The following is a 24,483-nucleotide window of genomic DNA, read 5'->3' on the forward strand; positions in this document are numbered from 1 at the left end:
TTATTTATAATCTAGGCTACAGTTCATAAGCTCTATTTTTGCCCATTACCCACCACATCTTGATGTACTACTAACCTATCCAGCGGTGGTTACTGAAGGGTTAACTTATTTTAAATCTATTTTTCTATCCTTCTATGTGTTTTTATCTCTATATTTTGCCAAGTATTTACATGTGTTATAATAAAGGCATTTGCCCTGTTACATATGATATACTGACTATTTAAATTTTGGAAACCAGAGTGCCCTTGCTCTTTGAGCTACAACTTTCTCTGCTCCTCTCCCTTTTTTGGACTTATGTTTAGACTGCATCGTTATGCCACGTAACAAAATACCAACTACCAACTATTGTGGGTGCAATTTGCACATTAGTGCTGGGCAGACAGCGAAAACAAGAGTCTATATACAATTAAGACTAAAGTAGCATTTATACGACTGTTCAAGTCCAGTGTGACTTGGACATATCCATTAGTAAAGATGCACCAATAGTGGACAAGAGCATTTGCATCCATAGAGTCAAGACATACTCCAATACAGGGGCAGGCTGGGCTGGGGGCCTGGGGGGCATTTGTCCCCCGGGCCGGTAGCATATTGGGCTACCTTGGGCTGGGTCACCTGCATATTTTTTCTTTCAAATAGGCTGCAGAGTCGAATCTTGCCCCCCCATGGCTGAAATTTGCCAGCCCTCCCTTGCTGCAATATGCACATATTCACAGCATAGATGTCACACGATTACTGGAAAATAATGTAATAGATGCCTATGTTGCCATGTCAATCCAAACTACTTGTCAAAAGCACAAGTTGTGCATTTCATTCATGTGTATGCTTATTTACTACTGCATGTATTGCAGCAGACTACTGTACAAGCAATGTTGGCAAGACACTATGGAATGATAAGCCAGAGCTCAAGATGGTCAATAAGATGAGGTTTTTTTAGGTTAAGTGTTGTAAGATAAGTTTTTAGGGCACATAGTCCTTTAAATGTAATGCTTACAGAGAATGAGAGACATACACCCATAGAAGACCTTCAGACTAAGCACACAGTTTAGCATAATTACCAATGACACAAAACACATGAAATTTTTTTGTCAGCAAACCAATGAAAATTAGGTGCTTTTTTCTTATCATTATCATCATCTCTTTATATAGCGCCACGAATTCTGCAGCACTGTACAAAACTCACTCACATCAGTCCCTGCCCCATTGGAGCTTACAGTCTAAATTCCCTAACGAACACAGACCTGTCTATTCAATCAAACATCCGCTGCCTAAGTTTATGACTAGGAGCTCCCAGATCCCACTACCCTACTCAGACTTTGCAGTTAAAGCATACAGTTGATGCTTAAAACTACCAGGAGAATGCCTGCATGTTAAATGTTTTAACGCGGGTAGTCAGCAACAACTAACATATGACTCTTGACAGGGAAAACCCCAGAGATCAAAAAGGTATGAGGTCCCCAACAATTGTTGATCTTCCCTCTGATGCAACCTTTATCCGCGTTTACAAGCACTAAAAAGGACAACGTAGTTCTAAAGCCACAACTTTCTGTATTAGAGAAATTTGCTGGGTGAAACTTTGGTTCGTTTTTCTCCTCCTACCTTGCCGACATGGGTGTCCCTATCATTGTTGTTTGGTTCCCAAAAACACACAAGACCATCTACCGTATCAAGATGGATATCCCAGAGATTGTGGAAATACACTGTATGTATAGGTTAAATGGGGTTGGCCAAAGCTTGTGTCCAAATCAGCTGTGGCACGATACACATCCCAGACATAGCTACATGAATAGCTAGGAAAAGTTCAGTCCACCACCTCTAACAGAGCTTAGATCTACATGCAGTCAAGAAAACAGATACCAAATGTGGGCTACAGCTTTTGATTTACGGTAGAACACCAAGGAAAAAATGGTATTGATTAGGGCAAACCAAAGGTTGTGACAGAGCTCCTATAAATGATATGCTTAATATAGCTGTTAATATGCCTAAATCGATTTACCATGTTAGTTGTCTCTTTCTGTTGGTGTAAACATACATGTTACTACTAGGAGGGTGAGGAGAAAATGGTCTGCAGACATTTTCGGTCTTAGCAGTGCTACTATAACAAACATTGGCTCAATATAGCCTGAAAGACAGACCCATCTGTATCTATTGACAATCACACATTGGTAACTGTATTAATACAGGGGCCCTGCAAGTGGTGTAATGAAAAAGCATAAATTCTGTATTTATTATTTTAGCGCTTGTCTTATTTCAGATCCCTTTTAGAAACCAAGTCATTTGTAATGAGACTTATGCAAAAAAAAAAATTACAAATTTGTAAACAAGAAAAGTGACAAAAAAAATGGTCACATATAAGAAAAAATAAAATCAAAATGTTCATGGAATGGTTCTCCCTTAAAAAGGACACATAAAAAGATGTTTATGAAGATAATAGCAGTGGCTAGAACTATAATGTAAGTTCATAAAATTAGCAACAACTTCAAAATGTGTTTCTTGTTTTGAAATATTTGAGACAACGGTTCTCTTTACAGCACAATGTGTGAATAAGATGAATAAAATCCATAAACAGGACTAAACACGTTCTTGAAGTTTTAATTATAAAAACACAATTCCATAATCATTGGTTGCTTAACTAAAAATATCCAGAATTAACTCTACAGAAGGAACCACTATTTCTGCATATCTGTATTTAACAGCAGCTGTGAAATTGTGGGCACATCCGCAGATTAATGAATTATCTTCTATAGACCAAATGTAATAGCACAGGTAGTGGCCAATTAAGAGATATTATATAGAACTTGCTTCATTTTACAAAGTAACATTTTTGAATTTTGAATACAGCACCTCTCAGACAAGGTTTCAAGATAATGTACTCACAACACAGCCAGATACCTAGATGAATTAGACAAACCTTTAGACACCATGTACTAGCAAAAGAAAACATCATGTTTGCAATCTGAAGCAGAAATACAGTATGCTAGTGTATTTATTGATTAATGAAGAATTTACATACCAGAAGTAACCCACCAGAAAATTAAACTGGTATAATAGTAGAAGAGGAATTTAAGACACACCCAGATGTACATCTAAAAATAGGTCACAATGATTGTTTCAATAGCTGGGAAATCTCACAAATATTTCACTGCCCTTCCCACTTACACACAATCCACACACATTCCTGGTGATGGAAAAATCACATCTGCATGCTTTTAAGAAAGGCCTTTTTTGGTAATGGTTGTTAAATGCATTGCTATGTCTTTGTGTGCTTTTCAGCCATTGATTTATATAGTTGATTATTTCCATTGCCCTCAGATATCACATAGCTTTGTTGGCTTCTCTACATAGGAAAAATTGTACCCAGAGACCAGCTCTGCGTTATATCCTAGAGCCAATATAAAGACATGGCTGTAATGCTAAGAAGCCAGAAAGACCATTGTGACAGGATGGACCGCCTATGCCACCCTGTCTGTTGTTTCTGGGAACCGGCTGGGCTTACTTTGCCACCGTCCCCTTTCGTTATTCCGAATACGCCCCCTCCTGCCGCAGTAGGAGGAGTCTTTATGGCGCTCAGAACCACGTTCCTTCTGGGTAACTGTCACTGCTGTGGTACCCCCTTGCTGGTGTACCTGGGCTGGTACTCCGGACTCTTACTATGGATCAGGGTTGCTGTGGATGGATCCCCCCTGGCCTATCATACTGAACAGAGCTGCAGGGCAGCAGGCAAAGCAGTGGTACCGGAAAAGCTGGATTCAACCTCAGAAACAGCCGGAGAACGGATTAGATTTAGGGTCTAATCTGCAGGTCACAGGATTACAGTAATATTGAAGAAGTTGTCAAGCAGGGTCTTGGTGTTTATTTGTTCTCACACTGGTTGAAGGTACCAGGTGATCAGGTCAGATGGAACATCAGTGATACATTTCAGTGTACAAGATAGTGCTTTTTATACTGATTTGAACACAGGCTATTTTTAGAATCAGAATGCAATGTGTTTACACAAACATAGATTTACATGCATTGCAAAGCTAACAATATTTACGCTTATCTGTGATATCTTAACCTTGCTGTGATATCTTGCATCTTACAGTGGACAGCAAGTCTAATTACATCTTCCTATGACCCTCACACATCAAAAGGTCTAATTAGCATGAGTCCTTCTTCCAACAGTTGCAGAACACACATTTCCTCCAAAGAAAAGAATTCCCCAGGAAAAGTTGTAAACCCCAAACAAGATATTTCCTCACACCAAAATATACAAAAGGCTTTCAAAGCAAAGGCTTATTGTATCAGATATATATATATATATATATATATATATATATATATATATATATATATATATATGGCATTTCCTCTAGAAAGGTTAAAACAAAAAAAAACAAATTCTGCCCTGGTCTCAAAAACAACGATTTCCTACATCAAAATATACACAATCTTAAAAATAAGTAAAATTTATACCATAAGTTATTTGTAAGTGATCCAGTCACAACCATGCTATGTACTTAGGCAAAGTAGCAGGAGGATATGCACATGGCAACAAATTAGACTCATCTGAAGGTGCAACCCCACTTTAAAACCAGCATTATTGAAAGCAATTTCCCTATGCACCAAGCTACTCCTGCTAAAATAAAATAACAAGGCAGTTTACATATTTATTTGTAAAATAATGTGTTTCAAACATGGCAATCCTGTGTATAAGATATGTTTCGGTTGATAATTACGGTGGTAATCATGAAAACGATTACCACCATTCCGACACAGAGGAGTACTATACTTAAAATCCACAATGTAGATCTCCGATCGCAGCAGGATGGTGACATGAAGTTATTGCAACTACTCAGGTGTCCATGACTAGATTTTGACGTCATCGCGACCTGTATCACTTCTAATTTAAAGCAGAATGTCAGGACCCCGCAGGTTAAGTGTTTAAACACTTAACCCGACATTGCCGCTTTAAAATAAAAGTGATACAGGTCGCGATCACCTCAAAATCTAGTGACTGACACCTGAGTAGTCGCAATAACTTCATGTCACCATCCTGCTGCGATCGGAGATCTACAGTATCGGTTTGAAGGTAAGTCTGCTTATATTAAAATCGTTTTTTACATCATTCGGAATTTAAGTGTAGTACTACTCGGTGTTGGAGCTTTCCGCACAGTTGAACAGTACCCAACCCAATAATTATGTTTGGCAATATAGCACAGGTACATATTTTCAGTGTGGTAAGCAGGACGACAGTTTCTAATCATTAAACAAATAGATACGTAGCTTATGTTCAGGCTTGGTACACTTTTTTAAAGAAAACGCATATATTAAACAAAATCTGGCAAATTAAACCCTACAAATAGATAACTTGCAACATCATTTTGCTAAATGTGTGACTTTTATGATGGGCTATCCAAAAATAAACATGTTGCATCAATGAGGTTGGAATTTTGGTGCAAAGCAGTAAATGTGCAAAGCACCTAAACACACACACACACAGGGGTTCATTTAGAGTTGGACGCATTTGTGTTTTGTGGCGCTTGATATGTCTTTCTGTACTGTGCATGTGCACCTATAATGTGCATGCATACATTTCATTGACTTGTGCCTCCTTACACTAGGAGACAAGGAACAGGGTTGGGCAGAAAGAGCACATTCATATAATTATTATACAGCGTATATACAGGGTAATGCGAATTTTGCATGTATCACTAACCCTGTCAAGCCACATCTCTACTCTCTGCGGCATAAATATATAGACTTGTTACATTTGAAGTGCTCATAGTATGGATGCTACCGTCTATAAGCAGGGCACATCATAAGATACATTCAACTCAATATATGCACATATATATTTTATGCATCTTTTCCCTACATATATTCTAAGCCCATACGCATTCACCTCTACTACCATCATACTTGATTTCAAGTATGGCTACATAAGTAAGAAATTAGCTATGGTCAAGCACGTCCCATATGCTTAGCAGGATTTCATATAAGGGACTAGAGAGCTATATTCTATCTATAGAATGGGACTGGAAGAAGTGAGCACTGCGAGATGCAATATTGATATAAGCAATGCAGGCAGGCAGAAGAAAAAAAAAAAAGAAGAGGTGGACAGCAGCTTTAAATTCCTCATCATATACTCAGAACGATCATATTGTTTTTATTAGCGTTTGGAAGATGATTTGTATATTTGCAAATGTGTTGAAAAATGGAACATGGATGAAAATGTAACAAGTAGCATTTGTAAAAAAAACAACGCAGGTAAAAATGCAAATGGTTAAGGATTCACTTGGAAGAATGATTTCTAGCATCACATTCATTGAAAATTATTATAAAACAATTCATACAACAGTGGGTATGTAGGCTAAATTGAAAGTAAAAGCAAACAAAGTATGTATACACTGTATCTATTTCAAGGGCCTTATACACGTTCCTCCAATATTCAAAATGGACACACATTACATGTAATATGAAGAGTGAAAAAAAAGGTTGTAAGTGACCTTGGAATGCCTGTATCACTCATCCCAAAATACCCCCACATGCCCCCCCACTCCAGAATTCAACCACATGACCCAGTATTGTTTAATTACTGTGTTTGTTCCCAATTGTAAAGCACTAGAGAAATAAATGTCAATGATCACACTCATATCTCATACTTGCCATAAAATGCATCTACAAGCCCTCAGATCCAAGATGTACTCCAAAACTATCCTACATGCCACTAACTCTTCCCCACAAGCTCCAAACATACAACTCAGACCTCATCACATCCCTCCACATGCTTTCTCACTCATTTTACAGCTGAGCCCACTGAGGAACAAGGAAGAGCCCACTGCACTCCCTCCTCCTAATCAATTATGCTGAAACTTCCCTGAGTTTGCAGAGGGCCCATGGCATGTAAGTTGGCTGATCCAGTTCAGTATTATTTACTGCTATAACAGGTAAAGAATAAGTTTGATCTAGGGCACAGGCTGGGTGGCAAAAGGTGAAAATAGTCAAGCCACACGTTGCTCACGACTGCTCAAAAGGAAGGTATACTTTACAGTCTCTCTTTTCCCTCTATGTCAGAAAAGCTATAGCCATAAGAAAAGTAATGTTTGTGGGCCCATAAGGTAATACATTTACTACTTTAAACATCCTGTACATATTACACATTTATACAAATAATCACAACAAAGTATTTCCACTATTTTACAGTTTTCTTTGTTTTCAGTATACTTTCAGAGATCTTATCTTTATAGCTCTTAAATCAGGTGAGGCCATGATTGTAGAACTAATGTAACGCCAGTAACAGATGGGTATTTTAGATCACTGTGATTTACTAACCAGGTAACCACTGCTTTGTAAAATTATGATAAATTACACTCATTCAGCATAACATGAAAGTGAATTTTTTGACATTGTTTCAGTTTAAAACTGCAGTATGATATACAACAGCAAGTTTTGTGTCTGTAACATTAATCTGATTTTTCCAGGATGTCCTCCTGTAGCACAGTGTTGCCATAGCAAAATCTATTTGTGGCTGTACAGTGTCTCAGCAGGAAACCATTTGCATTTCAGAAATCCTTTTCTCCCAATGAAAATTGATGTTAGAACCCATCATCAATATACCTGAAGGAGTTGGGAGATTATGCAGTGAACATGTATGCTGACAAGAAGGGCATTCCACAGCCTTCCCTCTCATTACAGGTCATGTGACTATGGTTGCATGACACTTGGTAAACATTAACAGCAGCTTTTAGAAACAAAAAGCAAGAGACAAACAATGCCACCATATATCTTCTTACAGTAAACCAAAGCATTTATGCAATAAAATTAACATAATTTTTCCATGAGATTCCAGCTTTAAATAGATAGATGTAAAAACATCCACACAACAAATGGGCAACAGCACACATATTTGATGCCAGCAGGTATGAGGCCTAAGGGTAACTGCTATACAAATTCCAGAAACATTATTTCAACAAAGTTAAAAATCAAACAATAGTTATGTCTGGCAGCAAAGCTGTATTACAGGGATACGTATTTTTCTATCACCAGACAGCAGAAAAGTTAATACTTTGCAATTATCAATTGGTGCTTTTTGTTACACACAGAAAGAAAAAAAAGGGGGAAACCAATGTAAAAAGTAGTTTACAATTTTTTTATTCTGAATCGCAATATATTTTTTAAATGTTTTAATCATAAAGAAATTACACTTGACCACAAGTGACATAATTACTCACCAAAACGTGCCTCAGCAATATATTTCTATTTAAAAATAAAAAATACGAAACTAGAAATATTTAAAAACGCAAGTGGATTCACTTCAGAGCAATAGAAAGGAATATTTATTTATACCAGTTTCATAACTAACTCAAACAAAAAAAACCATTTTGCTGCTTGCACTTTAAACGTCCACATTGTTCTAAAGACTACCTGTTACCTTGCCATTCTCAGACGTGTTACAAGTTGTATCTGAAACTAACTACCATGTAACAGTAAGGCTCAATTCTGATATGTCTATATCCTTTTTCTGATGTTTGAATAGGGATGCGGTCTGAACCACAGGTTCCTCGCTTTCCTGACCATTGCCTCCCACCCCACAAACAATATAAGTATGTAGATACATAATCCTACAATCACGACAACATTAGTAATAAATAATCTGCCCAAAAAGATTAATGGTAACATTTTGCCTAGTACAAATCAAGAGTAATATTTAAACAGAAATACAAAATGGCAAGGACAATTCTAACATGTCATGATGGCTTTGCCCTAAGATAAAATCAAGTATGTCACATTCATGATAGATAGTTGACTTTAATTCACTATTTTCCTGATGCAACCAAAAAAGTTGCAAAAAGAAATCCACTAATGCGATTTCAGTTAGTTACATGTACTAAATATGCACTGTATGAATTTTCTCTTTTAAGCAGTGAAAAATTGACATGCTTGTTAACAAAATTATATATATATATATATATATATATATATATATATATATATATATATATATATATATATATATATATATATATATATATATAAAATTAATAGCCTGTCTGCATAGCCTCACCCCAAAATATAACAAAATATTAATGCATCAACAGCATCCCTTAAACCTACAATTTAGGATATAAAAAAAAAAAATGACAGCACTATACAGAATATGTAAAAATAATGTAACTGACAGAAATACTGCAAAGGTTTATTTAAGGTTCTAAGCATAAAAGTTTGTTGCTACACAGACTGCATTCTTTGAACCTTTTATTTATGCTGTAGTCATTTATAATAAATTTGAGAAATATGTAGTAGCAGACAGAAATGTAAAAAGTTCTAAGCATATGTTCTACACATCAGATGTACCGTAACAATTTGTGTGGCCTCTCCGTCTCATTTTGAAGGGGAGCAATATAATTAGAAATGAGTCAGACTAATAAATCTACATTTGCACAGTTGGGTGAAATTGACCCCAGCATTTAAATGTCTAGAATAAATCATGCAAGAACAGCAAATAACAATGGCTTTTACAGGATTCACCTCTCTTTCGGAATGCCTTCCAGCAACTGTAGAAGACACTGAAGAACCCAAAATACCAAGAAGCACACATTTATACCTTCTCGAAATAACAGCAATTCATCAGAGGCTGTCAGTGTCTAATGCAAGCAAGTCACCAGTCATAACTATGGGCAATGAACCTTGCATATAAGCACTTGTAGTTGTTCCAACAAATATGTTGCTTAGGGAGCTCTCCAAAAATTAGAAACAAACTGAGAAAACATTATGGCACTTCAGAGCTTAGAATTAGTACCCTGCTATTCAATGCATCAAGTATAACTAGGTTACCTATATCAGTACTACATTATAAAACATGTGGACTCTTTATGCATATATACACATGTCCTGTTTTGTATGTAAGAGGCATTTGTCCATAAACCCTACAATAAAAAACATTAATATAGAGTAGTACCTGGCGACTATAAAGTTGTCAATACATAATTGTTTTCATAGCATAACCTGGAGTATATGTGCTCATATAATGAATACCGCTATATAAAGTAATACCTGCCATTTCACCATGTACTGTAGTATTACATAGCTTTACAATGCTAACTTAAAACAGCACATGCTTTACACTACTCCTCCCTAGCCAACAGAAAGAAAATATGAACCCAAAAAACACAAAAAACTTTGTATTTGATGTTTAATATATTTCAGAAATGAAATAGTACAAGATGTACTTGTAAAAAAAAAACCATTATTTAAAAATGTAACATACATGCCATGTAGAGAATAACAGAACCACATTCAAGCATGACTGACATAACAATGTTAACTGTCAATCAATGACCGTCACTATTGAAGCAATTGCTTGTTAGCATATGCACCTGCTTAAAATTGGAAACTGAAGAAATGGAAACAAAACATTTACATGACAGCACAGTGAAAACCAAGAGCTCATCAAACCTCTCCACTTTTTCCATGCCTTGCACATATTAATAAACACATGAAAAGTGCATTCAAAATAGTTCAAATAAGAGTTATTACTGTGGCTGCTCCCACCACTGTGTTCTAAAATTTTAATAATGTCTTTAAAAATGTTTGAAATCAGCACAACCTATTTCTTATGTGTTTATATGGTCTACCAGTAAATAAATTGTATTGCTATAACTCATAAAAATTACATGAAAATGTACTGCACTGGTAAAACCGTAGCACATGAAAAGGACTTTAGATTTCATAATTTTCTTAGCCATTTTGCCAGTGCAAATATGTGAAAGAGCCTAGCTAGTATGACTAGCCAGGAAAGGTCAAAGCAGTTAATCAGCTTCTCCCTTTATATTATAATTTCAAATTATAACATAATGCAAGTAAAATTATATTTAAATTTTCTTTTTTATGCCAGTTACAGATCAATGTCTACAAAACAAACTATGTAATCTATATGTAATGTCTAGAGGAGATAAATACAATCTCTCACTAAAGCAAGGTACACACTACACGTTTTCGTCCAATAATCGGCTCAAACAGCCGACATACGACCGCTCGTTCAAAAGTCGGGTCAGTGTGTGTAGTGACACGATGGTCGAAAGTCTGCCCAAATGGACGATTGTCGCCTCATTTGGTTGGTCGTACTGATAAATATTTTCGTTCCAATCTCGTTTCCGCTGTGTAGTGTGTATAAACTTCCGACTGATCCACAACAGTGAGTACGAAATTAGTCATTGCTCACGACAACATAGCTGTAAAAAGTTGCTAACAGGACAGCTGCTCTTCCCTTTATCGTCCTAAACAAGGTTAGTGTGTATGCAGTCCATGGACCGTGCGATCGGACCATCGATCGGCATAAAAAGTTGGTGGAAAATTCTGTAGTGTGTACCCAGCTTAAGGCCGGGTGCACACTACAGAACCTGCCATCCAATGTGTTATTTACAACGATTTTACTAATGACTGGGAAAGAAAAAAAAAAAAAAGTCCCAATCAGCATGCTGATTCATGTGTACACACTATACATGTTTTAAAATATTTACCCTCAGATCTGTGCTCTTCAACTGTCATAACCGTCGGCTGAAAAGATCAGGACTCTGTAAACGCTATGAAGATCCTGATCGTGAGTACATACACACTACAGGAGCGTAAGGATGTCGTTCAATAGCTGAACAAGATTTATAGTTCTGCTGATCAATCAATTCAAACGGTGATCTGTGCTTTGAAACGACTATCATTCATTGTCTAAGAGTACACACAAATGCGATATTGGGCTGAACAGTCGTTTATCAGGTAAGAGGTCCGATAATTGTCTGGAAACACTGTAGTGTGTGCCCAGCCTAAGGGGCATATTTATTAGCACGCACATTTTTGAAACGTTTATTTTCATTCCTTATAGCAATAATAAGAAATTAAAGATTGTAAGTGTTCTGCAGGAACAGCAGTCACGATAAACTGCTATTCCATCGAACACACAAAAGTACTTATATACTATCTTTTCATTGGTCACTATCGCAAAGTGGTCACTTACACCTTTGTGATAGCAACCGGAGGAGAGATGAGGTGAGAAATCCGAAGATCCCTCTACCACAATGCTCTGCTCATAGGATTCAGAACTTGTTAAATCATGAAAAATAGCAGTCCCAGTAGAAACCTAAGGGACTGCTATTGCGAACAATAACAGTGGGACCACAACAGATATCTCCGAGATCTACTGCACTTCCCTAATTATAAATAGAGGCAGGCCCGGCGCTCCCATTAGGTAAGGTTAGGCACTTGCCTAGGGCGCCGGGCTCTGGAGGGCGCCACAGATTAAAAATTTCTTTAAAACTGTGCGGCGACCGCTGACCATACCTTTCACGGCCGCCGCACAGCTTCAGATACATCCACAGGGAGGAGGGGGGAGGGACTATTGATCATCACCACAGCTGCCTCTCTGCTCCGTCTCCTCCCCTCCACTCACTGACTGTCGGGACGTGACACCATCATCAAGGCAAGTTAAGGTAAGAAAAGACGGGGGGCGCTGATTTTGAAAATGGGGCGGGGGGCGGGGGGCGTGGGGCGCCGATTTTGATAATGTGCCTAGGGCGCCAAGGACCCTAGCACCGGCCCTGAATAGAGGGGATACTTAGAATAGTGGTGCCGTTTTCAGGGGATTAAGAGCTTGTTAAATAGACCCCTTTATATTACATTACTAAAATATGTAAACAATCTTTACCAAGTGCATTTATCACAATGGGCAAATGCTTGGATTACATATATAAAAAAACAAAACAAATAAACAATCCCTCCCCACAACAGTAGACTGCTATACAAATAAAAAGTTAGTTTTGTAACACAGGTCTCTAAAGTTGTTATATGCTTACTAAATTTAGAGCACAAAGTACAAATTCCTTTAACCAGATCACAATAGTCTATTTATTTCTTCCTAGGGAGCTATATAAGTGAACGGTGACATAATTATGCATTGTGGAGCTTAAAGAAGAGGCACGTGTAAGGGGAAATATACTAAAGAAATGTATGCCAGCTTTTTGGAAAGGTATTTGACAATATTCTGTAATTAATCTCATGCAAAATAATTGAATACAAACATTTGTATAGCAACAGCATACTCCCCAGTGCTTTAAACTTGGGACACTAAGTTTAGAGTGATAAATCATCATAATAATAAACATAGATAATATGAACCTGAGTTACTGTGCAGTGTTGGAATAATGAATGAATTTAAACGTAATGGTTACCAGAATCACATACATAAACATTGTCTATCACTGTCTATAATATTTGGGGATAAACAAAGTCAAACATTATGAGAAATCAAAGCAGTGGAGCTAATGAATACAGTGACATCATGCACATCTCTCTGTCAGGGACACTGTCATCTGGTTACACACAGCACATCTGTCTCAGTATCGGCCCCCCCAGTGTTACTGCCCCCTTTCCAGATGTGCAGCTGTTGCCAGACCTGGGGAATAGGGACTCATACAATATACTGCTCTTACCTGTGGTGCTGTGCTCAGTGACCTCCCATGTCAGCGTCCAAGGGCTCGGTGGTGTCCTGGTGACACTGTGTACCGGGCTGTCACTGCTCCATGCCAGATAGGGCGGCTGCAGGCCAGCTTACACCGACCCCTGACAGCCGGAACCTCAGCGCACAAGAGCCCAGCTCCAGCTGGTGCAGGCCCCGAGTGACGTCACCAGGCCGGAGCGATATATGGCGGGGACAGGAGATGGCAGAAGCCGCTATGGTGATGGGCTGCGGATCCGATGGACACAGACCCGGCTCACTTCCTGGATCCGGTCCCGTGATTTCATGACGTAGGCAGATGTCAGGGTGTGAGCGAGAGTCCCGTGTGATATCGCGAGACCTCCATCCAGTCATCACCTATTGACAGCGAGAGTGTCCTGTTGAGGCAGGATGGGATGTGTCATTGTGTGGTCTGTACAGGTGCTACTGCTACAAATCACACGGTTCCATTTATTTATACTCATTTTTTACATGTGAGTGGCTTCATAGTGTCTATTGCACTTTACTTTCCCCAGCAATTTCGTAGCCCTGCAATTATTAATGTCTGTTTAGATCAGGTTGACAGGGTTTCTGGGACAACTGGAGAGGTGCATGTTGAATAGCTCTGATCTATATCATTTGTGTTTTCAATATAAAATTAATTTATTAGCAAAATCCATTAAATCCATTTGATTAGGTGGTCTATGATTTGGATTGGACTGGATCGGATATTTGCTAAGTCCCAGAAAAGCCACCCTGTGCTTCAGATAATATAAAAAAAAATATATAACTTATCTATTTCTGTTGGGTTCATCTGTTATCATATCTGTTATCTTTGCTCTACACAGAATGGGGGTATGGAAGCTAGTGCATGGTAGGACAGTATACGCAGGAGCAGGGCAGGGGGTTGTACTATCTGCAGTGATATCAGTTTTGTGGTCAATGATACAGCTGTGCACACAGAGCTGATGTTGTGAACCACTGAAACAAATGGACTTATTACCTGCTGGAATTTGACGCTACTGGACACAGTAGAGCAGAGTTTAACACGCCTCTGGTCTTCACCAAGGACCCCTGCAATGTAGTGAAATCTAGTTCATTTTGAAGATTAGTTCATTCTGATCTAGTTCACACAAAAGATTAGTTCATTTCACTCATTTGACTCAGTAGTTCATTTCACTCAGTAGTTCATTTCACTCAGTAGTTCATTTAGCTCAGTTAGTTCAGTTAGATCACTGGCTCTGGAACACTGCTGAGAGAAGTGATTGGAGACATAGGGGCATATTTAACAAATGACGGTATTGCACTATCGTGCACTTACCGTGAAAATAGGTGAAGGAAGTCTGCAATTGATATTTATGACAGCTCCGTTCGACTGTTCAATCTTCAAAACCACTAATTTTCGCTGCAGTTCGTTTTTTCTAACAGTCACCATTCAACAGAATGGTGACTGCTCCTGGCCGCAATCTAACAAGTCCCGAAAAAACATTTTTTTTCGGGAACTTGTCATGTTAATGTACGCCAGCTGAAGCTGGCGTACATGAGGAAATCTAATGCTGTCAGCTCTGCTCCGGAGAGAAGAGCTGGACAGCGCATGTGTGGAGGAATCACATGATCCCTCCCTGTCACTCACAGCTCTCTCTCTGCAACGATAGTTGCAGAGACAGAGAGGGGATCTGTGTGCGCATGTCCAGTTCTTGGAACTGGATATGCGCACTTGAAGAGTGAGGAGAAGACCTGAAGACAGCGCTTCCGACGAGGGGGGTAAGTATGTTTTTTTTTATCACTGAAACAGCAGTTTTTCGGAACTGCTGTTTCTCTGCACGGCTGTACATAAATGTGAGAAGTAGTTCAATCCTTATCATTGCGATAAGGATTGAAAACTACTTTTCACTTTATGTGAATAATGATAAATGTGCCCCATAGATCTAGTCTATTACACATACTGTAGGCATATATACTACATCTCATTAGATGAGTTATAGTCCTGTTAAAATGATCAGATAAGTTTAATATGTCAGATCATTTTTAATATTTTAAAAAGGGCAATCACTTATACAAAAACTAGTAGTGACATGTTGAGCTCTGCAAAGTTAATTACATTTTAATTTTTATTTTTTATTTCCATAATATGCAAATGAAAAAGACCCAAATTCAGACAGAGTATTATAAAAAAAGTGTCACTTTTTTGCTTTTAAAATTGAGATCAGTGCAATCAGGATATAGGGGAGATGTATCATTTTTACAGCAGTAAAAAGACCCCCAAATAGGCATCACATCACTGGGGGCAGGGCCAAAATTGGATTTAAGAAATATCTCTATTTATGATATTATAGCAGAGGATTATATATATCCAGAATAATCATTTGCGCCGTGTAAAATTCCCTGTTTGGGATACTGGTCGATATATACAAAAAGAACCCAAGCTGTAAATGTACATATTAACACTGGAAATGTAATATGTTAGTTCGTTTAATGTATTAGTTATTTCCACGGAGAAGGTTCTAAGCTTTCCTTTTTTTACTTCGGATAATAATCCTGTATAAATCCATTTAGCCTATGGGCATCTTTCTAAGAGGATTGAATTAATGAAATCCACTTTGGATGTATGTGCTTAATAGCTTTTTAGGGGATTCAAATTACTGTAGAATTTATGAAGTTTATGTATAACACATCGGTACAGCACTTATCCTATAGTCAAATCCTTTTTGAACTATATATTTAGCGGAGATTGTATCCTCACGATTATATACAATAATAGCAAAATAACAGCTATAGAAACAGCGGTTTTCTGTTTCTAATTCCCATTCTACCCCACGGGGTTGACAACCTTCCGCGTCTAGCTGTTTTTAAGCTGTTTTTAAGCTACTTTTAAACATTTTCGATTATATTGCAGAAATTATTATTATTCCAACTGATAAGAGGAGATGGATTTCATTTATAATTTATTTTGTGAATTAATTTCGTTTAGAAGTTTTGAGAAGAATACGCTAAGTGTGTGGACGGTCTCTGCTGTGTATCACCGACGGCCGGCACACACTCGTACCTTATTATAACTATTCTTTAGATTTTTTGTTTATTTATGTATTTGCATATCTTGTAGATGTTGTCTCCGTCAGGATATGATATAATATATTTGTTTTAGACATGCTTTTTATTACGAACGGTCCGCTGCACTATATAAAGCGACTATTTCCGAACTGGAGTATCACCTTGAAAAAGACTTTTTAAAGTTGAAACGCGTCGGTGTAATACAGACTGGGGAGCTCTGATTGCCTGCTACATGTGTTTGGTGATTATAACATCGTGATCCCAACCGCTGAAGTCTTTTATTTTACACTTGATTTCATTGAGTTTGTGACCCGCTCACCTTCTGGTACGGGCAATTGAATCCCGGTCCAATGGATTTTTAATATGTTTTATTAAATTGTGTTTTACGTACTACACAAGCATGTCTTTCTTTTTTCTTTATATTACATTTATAATTATGTGGAGAGGTGAAGATTGAAAAGACGTCTAAACTTCATCAGCTGCTGCTAATTCGAATACGGGAATCAGCTGTATCGTGGAGGATTGACACTGAACTCTTCAGAGAAAACTGCAGTCTATCATCTTATACAAGTAACTGCTACGTCAACATCAATTACTACTTGACTGTAAGTTCATTTCTTATAGCCTGCAACTTGAAAAATCTCAATTAGAGTGTGAAGAATACGACTACCATTTGAAAGTCAGTGGTTGCTTAAATGCCCAGTCAAGTCTTCTGCATTTTATCTGATTCTTTATTGTTTGTATGTATTTTTTGTGAATGGAATAGAATGTTATCTTTAGGATAACAGTTTAAAATCTCTTTCTCTGTATTTTTGGTTAACAGAAAACCCAGTAGCGCTGCAACGACTCCTTCTATACCAGTATCAATTATGACTAATCAGCTTCTGTCATTTATCTAGCAGAGTCTATAAAATGACAGAAACTGATTAGTTGCTATGGGCAACGCTTCCACTTTATCTCTCTTGAAGGTTTAATACATCTCCCCTGTATATATGGTGCAGTAAATATAACATGCAGCACTCAGCAGTGCAGTGTGTCTTGAGCTGACGGAAGGGTATGTATCCTGTGACTCATGATCTAAATGAGTGAAATGATTCGGTGAGTGGAAAGATTTGAAGAGTGGAATGATTTAAAAGATTCGAAGAGTGAAATGAACTAGATGACCTATTGAAGTCCTGAGTGAGGAGAATGACTCATAGCTCAGTGATCAGCTGCAGAGTCTCACACAATGTCTGAGCACAGCAGTGCCACCTTTGGTAGTTTAGAGGTACTGACTCATGAGTATTAAATGAGAGAGCTGAATAGAAACAAAAGAGCCAGTGTGAATGAGACAGTGAGTGAGGCTGCTGGAGCTACTCGGCTTTATCTCTAACTCCTCCCACTTGTTTTAGTTCCTGGTGAACTAATCTTTGCCAGAGCTGTGAACTAAATGATTTAGTTCACTTTGAAGATTAGTTCATTTGAACTAATCATTCGTGAACTACCCATCACTACTGCAATAACACTTGGTCTTAGCTGCGTGGGACTTGCAGGTTGCAGCCCTCAGAGCCATCTGCTAGAGAGGTAGCTAGAGCCACTAGTAAAGTGGACTTGACAAGCTGGTTCAGAAGCAGAGTGAGCAGTGAAGTACCTAGAGTTGTTCAGAAGAGTAGTCTGGGTAGCAGAATTCAGAACCAGGAGATCCAAACGGAACCAACTCGAGAGGCAAAAGAGAAAAACTACACTCAAATTCATAGGCTCTGAGCAAATGCACTCCAAAGCTATTAGTAGATTGGAAAGAAATATCATGGCATTTGGGGAACCACTAGTGCCAGCACAAGGGCCCGCTGTGACCTGTAATGCACCAACACAAATGTAAATAAACCACACACCTTGTTGTAAAATTGTTTTTATTAAAAATAAATAAAACGCACCCACCCTTGTAATACTTACTAGCATCCAGGTTCTTCATCTGTAATGGATCCAATCTTGTAAGCTTTAATCATGCTTAACCCTTAACAGATGACAAATACGAGCTCCTGCAGTCAGGAGCTGCCACCGCATAATGAAAAAATAAATAGCGCTAAGTCTGTTTATAACATTGGAAATTCCCATACATCTTTTTATATGTAAATTTTTACCCAATATTAGACACTGAAATGGAACAAAAAGCGTTTAAAACGATGCAAGTTAAACACACGTAAAAATGCACATGTTCTCATTTGGTACAATTGTTCCTATTCTCAAATCCATTTACAGATACTTAACTTACGTTATTTAACTAATAATGTTAACGCCAGTCTGCTTTAGTCATAAGAGCGAGGTGACTTTGATAAAATGTGTCATTATCGTATATATGATTGTTTTCATTTCTCAAAATATATCTATAGTATCTGTATAAAGTATGCCTGAAAGCTGCAATGGGCAGTACTTTCTTGAAAGTATAGGCTAAACCCCGTTATGAGGACTTTAGGTAATTTTTCCGGGAGAAACAGATTTTGCAGCCCGCCAGTAAACATTAAATGCCCCCTTCAGGGCCGGTGCTTGGCGCCTCCCCTGCATAAATTATTTTGTTCATTCAATAATGCTTTTCTTTTTTTAATACAAATCATATAATAAACTTTAATAAAAAGAGCAATACAAATAAGTACATTAAACAGCAAACGTATTTCTATATGCATAATATAAGTTAATTTGTATTCTTTGTAATCAAATTTTACATTTTTGGCAAATTTATTTGGTGAGAAGTATAGAAGACAAAAAATGCCTCCTCCTTCATCACACTGTATCCCCCTTGTTCACACTGTATCTCCCTCTTTCATCACACTGTGCCCTCCACCTTCCCCATAGAGCTGGGGATGGCGAGAAACAGCAAAAACTATGTTAGCATTGCAGAATCTGATTTCTCCAGCATTAACCCTTTGATAAATACAGAAGAGTTAACTGGGCCTTTCTCAAGTAAAAACAGATGGTTTTGGTGAAGTTTAGGCTTAACACAGCTTCACAAATAGACCCCTAAGTTTTGCATATGTCTGGTGTTTGTTCAAACATTTTAAGGGGATCTTTCACTACCAAAATCCTGTATTCCTAAATATAAATGTAGGCCATGGAAAAGGAATTAAACATAACATTCAAAGTTATTAGGTAACTTTACATTGTTTTATTAATATGAATTCATATTGAATAATATTACCCATTGAATAATGATTTTAAAATAATCTTTAACCTATGTACCTGTGTGCTGGAGATTTCAACCAACATGTATAAAATGAGATTGAAACGATGGTAGTCTGAGCTCTCAAACCCCTCTCCTACTCACTACAATAGACTTTGTTTTTGAACAATAAGACATCAGAAAATTAAATAACAATGTAAGGCTGTTTTAAGACATTAGTGATCCCAGAAGACAGATTATATCTATGGGCCCCCATTTTTATCTGCACACAAGACACGAGTGGGTATCAATATTTTTTTCACGAGACTACAAAAATTTGTTAGTGTACCTTTGTTTTTACCTATTTTATACTCTGGGACACCTTGTGATCACATTTAATTGAAAATGGAGATTACCATCTTTAAAATGACACATCTCTTGTCTACCTGTGACTTAAGAGGCTGACAAAGAAGTTCAGACTAATGTTGTCACCCCTGTACAAGTGGGCCCAGAATGCCCACTTAAAATGGTCCTGTAGCAATGTTTGCATATTATTGGCCAAAACCTTATTTTACATCAAGCCTAAAAAACACCAATATCATGTTATATTTGAATGGCATGTAATCTTTAAGACATTATTTATCTCTCAAATATGTAATCTATATATACAGAAAAGAGATATTTGTTTCCTGAATAATGCAGCTTAGAATAAATATCAATAACTGCATAAAACAGACTTTTAAAAAGACATTTTCATGTAAACATTTACATAACCATGATTTAAAAAAATTATGTGCCCTCCTTCATAATTACACTTTGCCATCCTTCATCACGCTGTTTACCCTTCATTACAATGTTCCCTCCGTTCTTTACTTACATCTCTAAGATCTTCTCTACTTCTGTCCTCTTCTATTCATCTTCTGTCTTTTTGTCTTCGGTGCTGCTCCCAGTGTGGCTCCTCACTGACAGTGTCGGGGTGTCATCTCGTTACGCCTGACACTGTCAGTGAGCAGGGAGCGGTGAGGGGGGTGCCGGGGGGGGGGGGGGGGGGAGCGCTGCAGTAGGTGTTTTTTATTCATTATTTATTTCCTAGGTCGTTGGACAGTGGGGAAGGCAGGCGGGGGAAGCACATCTCCGGCATGGCGTCCCCCCGGCTTGCTTAGAAAGAATTTCAATTTCAGCTATTGGTTGTGACTTAAAGGACATGCCTATGGCTGGGATTTGGTTGGATTGGGAACACAGTAGGCGCCAAGTCGAAGTGGGACTTATGAATGGACTCCCAGCGGATGTTGTTTTAGGAATTGATTTAGCCCATGGATTAACAAGCCACTTTGCCAATGCATTGTCCCACAGTCAAATTAGAGCTGGCCAGTTAAGCCCCAGCCAGATCTTCAGACCGGCATCTGAAGTCTTGGATTTGTAACTCACCACAGCCCCTGAAATGTTGCCAATAAGTATGCCTGATGTGAACCTGACCTTGATGCAAGGGGACTTGGGGGAGGTGGACCAGATACAATTTTGACGTGCCCAAGGGAGAAACCCTTCTTTAGCAGGATTATGCAGCTGAGTAGACCAACCCCTTAATGAAGAGCAACAGACTCAGGTAGTATGAGCGAGCAATTTGTTGTATCGAGTAGTCACGGCATCAGTGGTAGGTCAGGCTCACAAGCAGTTAGCGGTACCCTGAGAGTACAGATCCCAGTTACTGGCGCCAGCTCATGACATTGCAGTACATGGACATCTAGGGGTTAAGAAAATCAGAGCACATTTATTACACAGTTTTTATTCACCAGGCTTGTCACATGATGTACTTAAATATCGCAACTCCTGCAAAGTATGTCAATGACTTGGTGGAGCCCCAAGCACAGCCCTGTTAATGTCTATGTGTATCATTGGGGTGCCATTCCAGAGATTAGCCATGGACATTGTAGGTCCACTTTCAAAACCTAGCCATTTCAGGATGCGATTTAGTCTAATAATAGTTGAATACCCGACCCGGTATCTTGAAGTGGTGGCTCCAACATTTACTGACAGAGAACACATAGCTCAGGCCCTGATAGACATTTTCAGCCGGGTGGGATTTCTGCATGAGGTTGTCAATTATCAAGGAACGCAGTTCCATGGTGAGTTCATGCAAACCATGTGGGAAACATTTGGAGTAAATTGGATTGTTGGCTAGAGACAGCGCTTCCATCACATTTGTATGCTGTACCTGCAAAGAATTTAATTTGTCTGGTGATTGTATATCTGCATGTCTGTATTGCTATCTACAGAATAAAATGCATTTTGGTTGCAACAATCTGGCTAGGTGATTTTAAAGAACCCACTAGGATGTGCGGTCCTCGTACCTCCTAATAGGTGTATATGCATGTATTTGAAGGTCTGCAAGAGCTGCGTTTGCATAAGCACACTTTTATTGTTCTCGGCCTGCATTTGCATTCCGCTTCCCTCCCTAGTTCCTCCTCTCCAGTTGCAAGGAGACACAAGTGCCAGAAAGACTGCATTGGCACATATGAATCCATTCTGTTGTGTGCATGCGCAGTGCAAAATTAAGCAATTTATGATACAAAAGCTGCATCAGACTCAATATGTTTTACCTGACTTTTCTTCCTGAGTTTAACAATTGCACTCCCATCTTTCCAAAATCATTTTAAAGTTAAGCCCATATCTAAATAGTTAATGTGACCTTTAGTTTAAAGTTTAAATATGAGTTTAAATTTTGGTCTATTTTGCATTTTTAACCACAAAAAAATCATCAAAAGTGGACTTCTATGTATTCTATGTTTAACACATCATTTTAGCATAAGTGGGTACGTAACTTTAGCCATAGGAGTGAGGCCACATCGGTACTGTCTTCGAAATCATATGTCATTATCATATATTTTATTGGCTTTTTTTTTAATATTGTTCTATTGCCCATTTAACCCTGTCATCAAAATGGTGGTGTCAAATCAATAAAAGTGGATGTATCTTTCATTTGCTATTGGCTAGTAATGCCATGCAACCCTTTAATTATTTTATTTTGCTTCACATTCATTTGACCACTTTTACATAAGAGTTTATGGATGATATTAAACATAGGAGAACCATCAGTATAGGAGCTCCCACTCACGTTAAAAGCTTTGCCCACTTCTCTGCACAATTGAGATGATATTAGAAATGTGAAAGCTGAGTGTTAATGTCTAAGATGGATACTACAGACCTTTGGTAAATTACACATATTCAATATTGCTCTGCTGGAGAACTAGCCAACTGTTAGGTTTGAATCAATTAAATTAAAGCAACTCTGGGAAAAATCTTTGAAAGCTACATTTTTGTTTCTAATTTTTGCCTGTCATCTGTATTTAATGAAACAAAAGAAATCCTTGTCGAACAAATCTGATTGACTTAACTAGTTAAATAAAAGTTAATCCATTAAAAAAAATGCATAATGTGCTTATTGTTAATTCCTTTTTTTCTAAGTATGCCATGACAGTCATCACAAGGGGTTGACTCCCTTTCCAGTTTAGGGACAGGTTGTTAGGAACCCCTCCAGCCAGCACAACACAAGCCGGAATCTACTCTGCCAATCAGGTGTTCACTGGAGCCCCTGATGGTGGGGACAGACTGGGCCGCAGACTGACAGAGGGTCGTGAAGTGTGTACCGGCTGGAGAGAACCCAGGCAAGCGGAGTGAGGTCCATGCAGAGGTCAAGGGCCGGCAGCAGACAACAGTATTGGTAAACAAGCTGAGGTCAGGGGGTCACAGGCGGATAGCAGAAACGATAAACAGGCCAGAGATCAGGGTCACAGAAAACACAAGCGAAGTCCAATTCAAAGCCAAGGGTCATACACGGGAAATCAGAAGCAGTATCAGAATACAGGAACAAACAGGTCAGCAGACTGGAGCACAGAAGCTATAACCGGCAATGAGGCAGCAGACCTCATTGCCTTAAATACCTAGATGGACCAATCAGAGCTTGCCCCTGGACAGTGCACACCTGCAGGCTAATTGACTGCTACACTAGAGACCAATCAGGGCTTAGCCCTGTCATACACGCCTGCAGGCTAATGTCTGCTAATTCAGTCCTACAAGCTGAATCTAATAATCACAGTATGCGCGTGCGCGCCCCCCGGCTGCCGGGACGCCGCGCTGGAGTAGTGTCCGGCCGTTGCCTTGGCAACGGTCGGGAGTTGGAGGGAAGTGACGTCCTGGTCGTCATGGTGACGGCCGGGGCGATGGGGCAGGCAGGAAGCGAGCCGCGGCGGCTGTGAGTACCGCCGCGGCTCGTGACACAGGTAGAATAAAAACGCCCGAAACACTATATAAGACAGTTCTCCTTCTCTTCCCTTATGTCTTTGTTTGACTTCCCAAGCTTACTCTGAAAAACATAACAAGCTTGGGTGAGAAACTGGGCTGCATGGAGTATTTAGGAGAAAAGTAACTAACTGTAAGTATAATTCACATGTTTCCTCTTCAGTTGCCCTTGGCAGCCATCACAATAAGATGTACCCAAGCAATACAGTGGGGAACACCATAACTATCAAATCAGCCACATATGTTGCAAAACCATGAATTTATTTAGTGGCTATGTGGAGGACATGTCTCCCAAACTGTGAGACAATGGAAAATAAGATATCCTGGTGGATAGATATTAATTCCGCTGCTTTGTTAAGTTCTGTTGCTTAAATCTGAGCCTTTCTTGCCCAAGATGTTGGATGAAGAATTGGACCTTGGTGCAAGTGTGTGGCCGAAATGGTATAGGCCATGGCTGCTCCTGGAGCATCTTCTAGGCTACAGGAATCCATGGACACTGTGGCGAAAATGGAAGGATAGCTATTAGTTCTGCCTTTTCTTT

General features: G+C 38.7%; 1 protein-coding gene across 5 annotated transcripts in view; it reads right to left on the bottom strand.

Annotated features, from left to right (window-relative positions):
- Nucleotides 1-13,755, bottom strand: part of TAB3 (TGF-beta activated kinase 1 (MAP3K7) binding protein 3) — a 39,439-nt gene extending 25,684 nt beyond the window's left edge. For all 5 annotated transcript variants that reach the window (XR_012688695.1, XM_075200291.1, XM_075200290.1 and 2 more), the window contains exon 1: nt 13,458-13,755. The gene's annotated coding sequence lies outside the window, so the exon portion shown is untranslated. The remainder of the gene's footprint in view (nt 1-13,457) is intronic.
- Nucleotides 13,756-24,483: the final 10,728 nt, after the last annotated feature.

Source organism: Mixophyes fleayi, chromosome 2 (genome assembly GCF_038048845.1).
Source record: "Mixophyes fleayi isolate aMixFle1 chromosome 2, aMixFle1.hap1, whole genome shotgun sequence".
In the NCBI taxonomy this organism is placed as follows: Eukaryota; Metazoa; Chordata; class Amphibia; order Anura; family Limnodynastidae; genus Mixophyes; species Mixophyes fleayi.